This window comes from Mustela nivalis, assembly GCF_964662115.1.
Source record: "Mustela nivalis genome assembly, chromosome: 6".
Lineage (NCBI taxonomy): Eukaryota > Metazoa > Chordata > Mammalia > Carnivora > Mustelidae > Mustela > Mustela nivalis.
Window position 1 is genome coordinate 14,380,757 of NC_139025.1, and position 12,208 is coordinate 14,392,964.

Consider the following 12,208-nt stretch of genomic DNA (forward strand, 5'->3'; position numbering starts at 1 on the left):
TTAAGCCTCTGCCTTCTGCTCAGGTCATGATCTCAGGGTCCTTGGATCGAGCCCCTCAGCGGGCTCTCTGCTCAGCAAGAAGCCTGCTTCCCCCCCATCTCTACCTGCCTCTGCCTACTTGTGATCTCTCTCACTGTAAAATAAATAAATAAAATCTTTTAAAAAAGAAAGTAATTTTTCGGTTATAGGTAGAATTCACACTAGTCCTAGTTAATTATGAAAAACACAGTTTTACAAAAAGGAAACCACTTATTCTTCAAGGAAAGAAGACAGATTTAACATGGACATAACTTCAGTAACTTCGAATTTAAACTGGTAGAATCTGAAAAGGATCAGGCTAATCTATGAGTGAAAGAGGATAAATGTCCAATATAACTGAGCTAGTAACCACTCAACTTTCTATATATCCAACTTAGAATTTTAAAATTAACATCTTCCATAAACATCTTTTATTTTGGGCAGACAAAAACCAATATAGAATTCAATCAGGCTCTGACTCTGGAGAAAATGATAGCAGGTAGTGGATCTATTACAAATTGCTGAATTAGTAAATTTGTACTTGCAAGTAACAGAAATGCACAGCTAATCTTCAAATGAACACACCAGTGAAGAACACAAAATGGTTGCAAAAATGACACAGGAACAGTAACTTTAGCTCAGTACACTGAAAGATCACTTTCCCTTAAGTATAAAAGGTATTCACAATAAAAGGCAATTGAAATAATTAATTACAATAAAGAATCTAATCTACCTACCTATCCCCAGAGTTTTGTTTTTGTTTGTTAAAGTAGATCCTGCTTAAATCAGAAATTGGAAGAGCTTTTTCTATGAGGGACCAGATGTCAAACATTTGCAAGTTATAAGTCTATGTTACAACTACTCAACTCTGCCATTGTAGCACAAAAGCAGACAGACAATATATAAACAAATGGAAATAGCTTTGTTCCAGTAAAGCTTTAGTTACAAAAACAGTGGGCCATAGTTTGCCAATCTCAGACGTAAATCTTCAAATCCCTGGAAAGTGAATATTAATTAAATTTTTTTGGAAAGACAATTTATTATATTGAAACAACAGACCCATTTGGAATTATGCCCCTGAATTATTCTTTTTCTTCCTTCCCTCGGTCCTTCTTCTTTCCGTCTCTTGTTTTTTTCTTCCTCCTTACCCTTCTCCTCTCCTCCTCCTTTTTTTAAACAAATGTGCTTATATGCTATCTAATGTTTTAAACTGCAACTCAGGGGGCTCCTGGGTGGCTCAGTTGGTTAGGTGCCTCCTTGATTTCAGCTCAGGTCATCATCTCAGGGTTGTGAGATGGAGCCCTGCCTCAGCTCTGTGCTGGGCATGGAGTCTGCTTAGGCTTCTTTCTCTCTCTCCCTCCCTTTGCCCCTCCTCCTCCCCTCCTTTAATTTATGAAAATAAATAAAAAAAATAAATAAACCACAACTAGATCAACTCCAAAGTTCTGTAAGTCCCAAGATCACCAATGAGATACGAATGTGCAATTAACATAAATAGAAGTGATATTTGAGGGCAAGATAATTCTGCTGGGCATAAGATAGATAAGAGCAAAAGGTTAAGCAGCTGTTCTAATGCTTAAACCTAAGCAAGAAATGCTATAAAGACACATGGGAAGCATAGAATGGCATAACTCTGAAATGTTAAGAAGCAACTGCAGCAAACAGACCAATATGGGCAGGAGAGGCGAGCAAGTTGCTCTTTCTGAGCAATAGTGATCTGCCATTCTATGGTGCAAAGTTCTTTCTGTACAAACCAAAATGATTTTCAAGTGTACCCAATATGTAAAGAATCACTGGTCTTTCTGTCACACCCACACACAGAGATAACCCAGTCACTACAGAGTAAAGAGATAACAACACACTAACAGGCAACATGAGACGGTGTGCCCCATAATAAATGAACAAGAAGCTTCTTTTCTTTCACAGGAAATTTGCCTTCCTTTCTTTTTTAATCTCAACAGGACCTTAAAGTCTATCAGTTGATATTTGAATTTCTGAGCAGAATCGTGTAAGGAACAAATTTTGTTTTATAATTCCCAGATACAGTGAATACTCCCTAAAGAACAAAGCAGCAAAGGGAAAGAAACACAAATTCGCCAGTATTTGAAACTGGCATTATCTCTAGCGGCTGCTTCGTTAACACTACAGTAACCCTTTAATCTGGGACACTAAGATACACTATATTTCCTGCACTCTAAGTAAGAGGAGACTTGAAAGGCTTTCAGGAAGAAAATAAGGATGGTAGCAAATGGCATGAAAGATGAAGCAAACAGCAAAGGAATGATTTCTGGAGGTAATCCAGCTCTTCCAGTTTGCTGCATCACTTTTAATTGAGGGGAGAGGGGAACCCAGGGATTATTCTAATATAAAGTTCGTATTTCAAATTTACATAATAGTAGACATGAAAATTCCACAGGTTTCTCAAGTTCAACCTGTCCACAACCAAATTTGTCATACCCCTCCTCACAATGAAGGGTTCCCCGAACCTCTTGGTCAATCATACCCAAAAGTTAGAGGTCATATCTTCTGATTTTTTTCTATGTATCCCTAGTCTGAATGAATGAATGAGTAGGCGCATATTTTTCTTTCATCCCAGTGGTCCTGTGAATGCTGTTCCTTCTGCCTAAAATGCAGGTCTCCTCTAATTTAGTTTAACTAGAAGTCACTGCTTTGTGTCTCAGCCTTAGGTGTTACCTCCTCCTAGAAGCCTTCATCATAACCTCTCACATTCATTCTTCGCTGCTTCGGTAATACCTGTTCTTGTCACATGATTTGATAAGCATTTCTTTACCTGTCTGGTTCCTCCCACTACCGGGTGAACTTGAAAGCAGTGCATCTGTCATTCATTCATTTGTTGATTCCCTAACCCAAATATTTTGGAGTAGCTACTATGGAACTCATATCATTTTAGGCACTGAAGATTCAGCAGTGAAAACAGGTGAAGATTTCAATTTTTTAAAAATATATGTATTTGTTTGTTTGTTTTGAAGATTTCAATCTTAAGAGAGCCTATGTTTCAGTAAAGAAAGAGATGAGTAAGTAAACTGTATGGTATGACAAATATTGATAAGCCCTATCAAAGAAAAATAGGCAGAGAAGAGGAATACTGAGTGTGTATATATGGAGGAAGGTGGTATTTGGAATTTAAAATAGGGTTCTCAGTGAATGTTTCATTCTCAGTGAATGCCCCACTGAGAATGGGGCTTTTGAACAAAGAATGGAAAGAGATGAAGTGAGCTGGGCATGTAACTGGATGACGTGTGCTCCAGACTACTGGTTACAGCAAGTGCAAAGAGCAGAAGCATACTTAGTGTGCTCAAGGAATAGCAAGGAGGCTAGTGTGGCTGCAACTGACGAAGTGAGAGCAGAAGCTAGGAAAAGAGACAGAGGGAATTCATGTGCAACGGCTCTGGCTTTTATTCTGAGTAGGGCAGGAAGCTAATGGAGGATCTGGGGCAGTGGAGCAATATAATCAGCCCTCTGTCTTAAAAAGATCACTCGGGCTGATATCTTGAGAACAGATGGTAGGGGGACAACAATGAAAGCAGGGGAAGTAGAACACCACTGCAATGACTCAGATGAGAGGAGAAGCTGGCTTGGACCAGGGCAACAGTGTGGCAGCAGTGAGACAGGAGCTATTGATGGGATTTGGATACAGGGTATAACACAAAGGAGTCAAAATTAGATCCAGGATTTTCAGCTAGAGCACAGGTACAGAGTTGCTCTATACTGAGATGGGGAAGACTGGGGAGAGTAGTTTGGAAGGGACAGATTAGGAATTTGTTTTTTGACATGTGAGTGTGAGTTGCCCGATGTAAAGTGTTTAATGATGACGACGATAACAATACCTAACACTGAGCCGCTATGACAGGCTACTTTGCACACTTTGCTTATATTTACTTATTTAATATTCACAATAATCACATGCAGTTGGTATTAGTATTATCCTTTTTTTAAACTATTATCCTTTTTTTAATAGGTGGGGAAAAGTAGGTAGCTGAGCCAAGATTAAATAAATGCAAGCACCTGACTCCCTAGAGTCTAAGCCCCTAACACCTATGCTATACTGCTTCTGTGACGGAAATACCACAATGGAGGTCAGAGAAGATGCCTGATGAAGTTTCAGTTATCAGTATAGCGATGGGATTTAAATCCATGACACTGGATGACATCATCAAGGGAGACATGTAGGTAGAGAAGAGTCCACAGACTGGGAAGTAGGCAGCAGTATGAGGGAAAACCAAGACCATGATCTCTGAACTCCAAATGAACAGTGTTTCATAGCAGGAGAGGAATGGACTATGACAAATCTGTGAACAGGTCAGGTAAGGAGGCAGTAGGATCCCTAGAATAATGATACAGAAGAAAACTTAGTAAGAATAGCTTTGGTGGAGTGGTGCAGGTGAATGCCTGATTAAATAGGTTTAACAGGGAAGGGAGGGCAGAAACTGAGGCACCAAGAAACTTTTTTTTTTTTTTTTTTAAAGAGGATCTGTTTTGATTCACCATAAAAAGAAAAACTGAAATGGAAAAAGTGTGTACGGGGCATTGCTGGAGTGAGGAGGAGCTGGAATAAGAAGAGTCTAGTGGAGGAGTTGGCCTCGGCTGGGAGCACAGACAGTTCATCCCTTGCACACGAGGGAAAACAGCATACGGGCATGGATATAGACAGATGTGGTGGCAGCACATGCAAGAGTTTTCTTCTGATTGATTCTATTTTTTCAGTGAAGTAGGAAGCAAGGTCGTCAGCCAAAAGAGAGAACAGAGTAAAAAAATTCTGGAAACTTAAGGAAAAAGGAGGAAGTGTCAAACAGTTATCTAAAAATGGGACAGTAAATGAGTTTTTAAAAAAAAAAATGAAGATTGCCTTGCTCCTCCTTATATCTGGATAGCCTAGCACAGTCCCTAGTTTGTTTGAGACACTATGACTTGAGCACTTGAGCTTGAGAACCACTGTTTTTTATTTTTCAGGTTTTAAAAGATTTATTTATTTGAGAGATTGCCCAAGAGAGCTCATGAGTGGGAGGGTATGGGGAAGAGAGAGAGAATCTCAAGCGGACTCTGTGCTGAACAAGGAGCCTAATGTGGAGCTCAAGCTCACAACCCTGAGATCAAGATCTGAGCTGAGTTCAAGAGTCAGATGCTTAAGTGACTGAACCATCCTGGTGCCCCATTCCCTCACTTTAAAGAAAAGGATCCAGAATGAAGGTAAGCACAAAGTATGATTTGTTACAGAGAAGAAAATCTGGGACATATAAAACAGAACGTAGATGTGAGTACGCGTATTTAAGAGCAGTCCTAAATATCACACAATGTTTACTCTTTAGAATTAGGTAAAAACACTATAACCACACATTACTTTTCAACCATGCATTCTGTAAAACATAACCATCTCTAATTATGCCATTTGACAACTGAAAAAGTGTAAGAACATGAGAAAAATATATTTGGCAGTACATTAACAGGATCTGGTAGGACAGATATATTTTTAGTGATTTTTTTAGAGTTAAAGCGCCCCCCTCCTCTACGTGACATAATAGCTCAGAGAAGGATTCACAAACTCAAATGCCTACAGGATTAAGAGCAGGTAACAAAATGAGTGAATCAGGCTGAGGTAAGGACAACAGGGGGTTGGAGGGACTGTGGCAAACAGGCAACTGAAGGGTACAGTGGCTACTCAGCGGAAGCCACTGTTGCCACATAGAAAGCATTCCATTTTGCCAGGTCTTCTAATTCTTAAGATAGATATTCTACTTTTATGTGAAAACTTTCAGTATTTGAAATTTTGGAAGGCAGCTATGCTCACCACTATACCACCAACGCAGACCTAGTATTTGAAATTTTGGCAACTAATTCAAATTTATAAACTGTGCTCAGGGCATACAAAACATGTTTGTGGGAAGCATTCAGGTCCTTGAGCTACCGGGTGTACTTCTGAATGATAGAACATCAATATGGAGTAGGTGAAAAACGGCACCAACTTTCAGAAAAACTTGGTTTCGGGGTAGACGCTGCCTGTTACTACTAACTGGGTGACCTCTCAGAGCCTGTTTATTCATTTGTAAAATGTAGTTTCATGAACTCTCCTGTTTAATTCATTGAGTGGTTATGAGTGGCAAGATTACAAAGTAGATCAAAGCATATCATAAAGCTCTGTGTACATATAAGTGAACAGCTGTGAGATAGTGGGAAATATATCTTGGTCTCTGCCCCTGGTTCTGGGCACAAAGCTTCTGAAAACCTTATAATTTCCTAATTTCCCAAGTGAGAAGAGCACTGTGAGCCTCCCTTGTTCTAATATTTGGCCTTTGACTCCATTCCTGACACAGAGCTCCTAAAACCCTTGTAAATTCCCAAGTGATAAGAGCACTAGGAACATCTTTCGTTGGATGAGACCACTCTGGGTAGGCTCCTAGATAAGCACTGGTCATCAGAACAGAACAAGCCATGATTAAAGGCTTGGGTTTTTTGGCCCCACCTCATACTCCAGCCTTCAGAGAGGGAGAGGGGCTAGAAATGGAATTTATAATTGGCCATGCCTATGTGAGGAAGCCTCAATAAAACCCCAACAGTACAAGGTTCAGAGAGCTTCCAAGTTGGCAAACACATCGTACCAGGAGAGTGTCATACTCCCTCTCCACAGGGACAGAAACTCCTGTGCTTGGAATCCTCCCAGACCTCACCCTATGTAGCTCTTGCTCTGGCTGTTCTGTTTCTGTTATCACATATTTTAAATAAACTAGTAAACATAAGTATTTCCCTAAGTTTTGTGAACTGCTCTAGCAAATTAAACCTGAAGAAGAGGTTGTGGGGGCCTCCAATTTGTAGCCAAATTGGACAGAAGCTGTAGGTAACCTGGGGACCTATAACTTGTGACTGGCATCTAAAGTAGGGTGAGAGCAGTCTTATGGGACTGAGCCTTTAACCCATGGGCTCAGACTCTCTCTAGGAAGACAGTGTCAGAACAGAGTTAAATTATGGGAAAACTAGCTGATGTCACAAAAAATTGCTTGGTATCAGGAAAAAAAAAAAAAAAAAGCTCTACATATTTGGAGACCACAAATGAAGTGTTTTGTAGGAGTTGTAAACACACAGGAGAAAGACTCACAGGAGGTAGACTGAATTGAATTTTTCCAGTATGTTGGCTTTAAAGAGACCTAATAGGGTAGCCTAAGAACATTTCATATCTCTGTATTCGATCAGTTCCTCATAAAATGTAAATACAGATCACTTAGCTCATGGAGTTTTCAAATATATTAAAATTATAACATCTTTTTCAAGTGTTAAGTGCTGTGTAATTACTTGGTTAATCAAGTATTTGTTTGGTATGGCCAAATGCACTAATGAACCTGTATATAGTACTTCCTAAAAAGCTGAGTACCTTCTTGGCTCTCCTAACAATGGTGAGCAATTTAACGGAGCTAGCTTGGAAAAAGTTGTTTCAGGTTTTCAGGGTTTTTCCCTGCTTTAATGGGAAAAGCTTACAATGGGTTAAACAGTAACAGTTCTGTAACAGACTCGGGTTTATCCGTTCCCTATTGTGAACACTTGTGCAGACACTCCTCTCATTAAATGGTGACGCAGAAATAGAGAAGTGACCGGCTGGTCGGGTTCAGGAAACAACGTAGGAAAGTGAGGAAGCAGTCCTCCTAGCCATGATTTATAAATTCAAATTCAGAGCTAAAAATCCTTCCATCTACCTACTTTTGTACAAATATGTTTAATGGAAACACCTCTTGATAACTGTTGTTCTTTTTATCCTGGACCATTAAACGATACATGAGGGGAAGGCTAAGAAAGTCTCAAAATTTATGGGAAACTATACTGGTTAAAAACTCTCTATAATCATATTGTAGTAACTTTGTATGGTTACAGATGGTAAGTACACTTATCAATAGTGAATGTCTCATAATGTAATTAATTATAAAATCACTATCTTGTACTTTTGAAACTAATACACGTCAACTGTATTTTAATTAAAAAAAAAAACAAAAACTTCCTACCATATACTGTTCTATGAGATTCTTCATTTTCAGCTTTCGTTAAACCACAACTGGCCTGGCAAGTTTGACAAACCAAGTCTCTTTGACCAGCCTATTTCCTGTAGCTTAGTGTGGAAATGAACTGAACGATGGCAACTTGAAAGATTTAAAAGGCTCCATTTTAAAAAGCTTTAAAAATAAATAAATAAAAGTTTTTCATTTAAAAGTACATTTCTGGGTGCCTGGGTGGCTCAGTGGGTTAAAGCCTCTGCCTTCAGCTCGGGTCATGATCTCAGGGTCCTGGGATCGAGCCCCGCATCGGGCTCTCTGCTCGGCGGGGAACCTGCTTCCTCCTTTCTCTCTGCCTGCTTCTCTGCCTACTTGTGATCTCTGTCAAATAAATAAAAAAATAAAAAATAAAAAAAATAAAAGCACACTTCTGGTAAGATTATGGGTAATGCTCTTTTCCTGCTGGTTTTCCAAACTCTTAAAATGAGTTACTATAATTTAAAAAAATTTTATGTTAGGGGGCGCCTGGGTGGCTCAGTGGGTTAAAGCCTCTGCTTTCAGCTTGGGTCGTGATTCCAGGGACTTGGGATCGAGCCCCACATTGGGCTCTCTGCTTGGCAGGGAGCCTGTTTCCCTTCCTCTCTTTCTGCCTGCTTCTCTGCCTACTTGTGATCTTTGTCAGATAAATAAAATCTTTAAAAAGAAAATTTATGTTAGAATAAACCTGCCATAAAAATAATTCTCCTCCCAATAACAAAAGAATTCTGACAGTCACATTTGCTCATAGATGTTATAATGAGATTGTTAGGCATCATTTCCCCCCTTTCTTTAAAGTTTGGTCTTTTTTTAAGATTTTAGTTATTTATGTGACAGAGAACGCACACACACACAAGCAGGGGGAGCAGCAGGCAGGGGAGAGGGAGAAGCAGTCCCTTGCTAAGCAAGGAGACTGACACAGGGCTCGCTGATTCCAGGACCGAGTCGGACCTGAGCCAAAGGCAGACGCTTAATCGACTGAGCCACCCAGGCGCCACTCCCCGCACACCTTTTTAAAAGTTTTTATTTAAATTCCAGTTAGTTAACATACAGTGTAATATTAGTTTCAGGTGTACAATTTAGTGACTCAACACCTCCATATGACACCCCATGCTCGTGCTCATCCGCTTAGCATCTTTTATGAGAGTAAAACTCAGTAGTATGATTTAGATATCTGAAAATTAATAAAATGCTAGTTTGAACTACTGAAAAAGACTCTTTAAAACCTTAATAAAGAAGTAAGTTGACTAGAGATAAAATCCGAAATTGAATTATTACCCTCAAAGAAGAAAGTAAAATGAGTTTATAGGAAGTTATTTATTAACATCTTCTAAGGTTAAATCTTTTATTTTATTTAAAAAAAACATTTTATTCCCCCAAGTATTCTATATACCCAGTGACGGGCTTAATCCATAACCCAAGATCAAGAGTCACATACTCCACTGACAGAACCAGCCAGGCACCCAAGCAAGGTTAAATCTTTTATTTTTTTATTTTATTTTATTTTTTAGATTTTATTTATTTATCAGAGAGAGAGGGCGAGAGAGCAAGCACAGGCAGACAGAATGGCAGGCAGAGGCAGAGGGAGAAGCAGGCTCCCTGCCGAGCAAGGAGCCTGATGTGGGACTCGATCCCAGAACGCTGGGATCATGACCTGAGCCGAAGGCAGCCGCTTAACCAACTGAGCCACCCAGGCGTCCCAAGGTTAAATCTTTTAAACTTCGGTTGTAACTAATATGAAAACAGAGTAATTATATAGCACAGTGATTAAGAATGTGAGCTCTGGAGTCCAATTATCTGGGTCGAAATTTTAGCTTCTTAACTTACTCTGTGACCTTGGGCAGGTCACTTCCATAAACTTTAGTTTCCTCATTGTAAAACAGGGAGAATAATTATTTCAGCATTATTTTAAGGATTAAGTGAGAGGATTCCTGATTTTCTTTCTTAGGCCACATAAATTTATGTTGCAAAATACAGTGAAACAACTAAGAAGCACAGCGTGACCCAGTTCGGCCATGCTGTAGGTGAACCATGACTCCACTCTGTATAGTAATAAATATTGCCACTTTGGGGTTGATTTCAAAATGAGAGCTACCTTTGTTCCCTAACACCATATTATAACTTCTTAATAAGTCTTCTTTTGGTATGTTTTTTCTATAAATTATATCAATATTTTCTATAATCTAGTCTTCTATACGAGGTCTACACAAGGTTGTTTTTACTAAAGTAGAGATGTTAAAAACTGATCACTTGGAATCTACTTTAAACTGTATAATAATTAGTGATGTGAAATCACTTTGAGAAATTCTATTTGGGGGGCACCTGGGTGGCTCAGTGGGTTAAGCCTCTGCCTTTGGCTCAAGTCATGATCTCAGGGTCCTGGGATCGAGCCCCGTTACTGGGCTCTCTGCTTGGTGGGGAGCCTGCTTCCCCCTCTCTCTTTGGCTGCCTCTCTGCCTATTTGTGATCTCTCTCTCTCTGACAAATAAATAAAAAATTTTTTAAAAAAATCTTAAAAAAAAAAAAAAAAAAGAGGGGCGCCTGGGTGGCTCAGTGGGTTAAAGCCTCTGCCTTTGGCTCAGGTTGTGATCCCAGGGTCCTGGGATTGAGCCCCACATCGGGCTCTCTGCTCTGCGGGGAGCCTGCTTCCTCTTCTCTCTCTGCCTGCCTCTCTGCCTACTTGTGATCTGTCAAATAAATAATAAATCTTTAAAAAAAAAAAAAGAAATTCTATTTGGGAAAGAATATATAGCTACCAAAGAAACTTCCTCAACAATTCTATTGAGTATTTATACAACTGACCCTTAAACACACTGCCCTGTGCAAATCTACATGTATGTTATTTTTTTAATAACTACAGTATGGAACTGTAAATTTATTTTTTTCTTAAGATTTTCTTAATAACATTTTCCTTTCTCTAGATAAAAATACAGTATGTAAAACATATAACATACAAAATATGTGTTGATCAACTGTTTACATTATTGGTAAGGTCAACAGTAGGCTATTAGAGTTAAGTTCCTGGGGAGTAAAAAAAATCATACAGCACTTTTTGACTGCAGAGAGGGTTGGAGGCCCTGACCCCAGGCACTATTCAGGGTTAACTGTAATGATGCAAATGTCTATAGGATTAATTCTTTCTAGATATGGACCTGTTAATTTAACTCAAACTCAAATGTCTATTAGAAATTTTATTGTGACATGTGGGTAAATTATATGACTTTCTATTTCAGATTGACAGCAGTACCTGAATCAAGCTACTCAATCTAAAGTCTCTTCAAATTTATTCATAAACAAATCAGGTGGGCTATATAAACACATAAAAACCAGTCACAACTAAAATATTTACTTGAGAATAAAATGGAAACTATTTGATCTTTATTATTTTTTTAAAATTATTTTATTTATTTAACAGACAGAGATCACAAGTAGGCGGAGAGGCAGGCAGAGAGAGAGGGGGAAGCAGGCCTCCTGCTCAGCAGAGAGCCCGATGTGGAGCTCGATCCCAGGATTCTGGGACCATGACCTGAGCCGAAGGCAGAGGCTTAACCCACTGAGCCACCCAGGCGCCCCCATTTGAGCTTTAAAACAAAATTTCAAAGTATCAAAACCACCCAGTAAGAAAACAAAAAAAACAGAAAAACAAAAAATGATGGCATTTTTATATTCACATTAACTCTTAGTAACTTATACCCAATGACAATAGTGTTTTCTTATACTGTTAAATCTGAATTATTTCCTAGCACTTACTTAAACAATGATAAATTCTGACAAAAATGTTAGAAATGTGTTTACCTATTTATATATATATTCTTAATTCTAAGGAAATAGGAACATTAAATAACAAATACTTGAAAAGCATGTACAGAAGGAATATCCCATATGATGACAGATTATTTGGTAGACAACTAATTAAGATAGTTTTTTTTAGATTAGCAGCCCAGACTAGAAATGACAGCATCCCCAAAGATAAATATATGTACTTTCACTCACTTCACTCAAAATTTAATTTAGACTGAAAAAAAGCATTTGCAATGAATGTAAAATTTGATGTACATTCAATTTCCACTTGAACTTATTAATATATCTTCCCATTTCTGTCAATATTGAGCACTAAGTAAAACCCACTTCTTAAAAAATATTCCCACTTCCAGCTAATATGC

At 38.7% G+C, this 12,208-nt stretch overlaps 1 protein-coding gene across 39 annotated transcripts in view; it reads right to left on the minus strand.

The window, feature by feature from the left end:
- NUMB (NUMB endocytic adaptor protein) overlaps window positions 1-12,208 on the minus strand; it is a 189,783-nt gene that overhangs the window by 26,462 nt on the left and 151,113 nt on the right. The gene's annotated exons all lie outside the window — the stretch shown is intronic.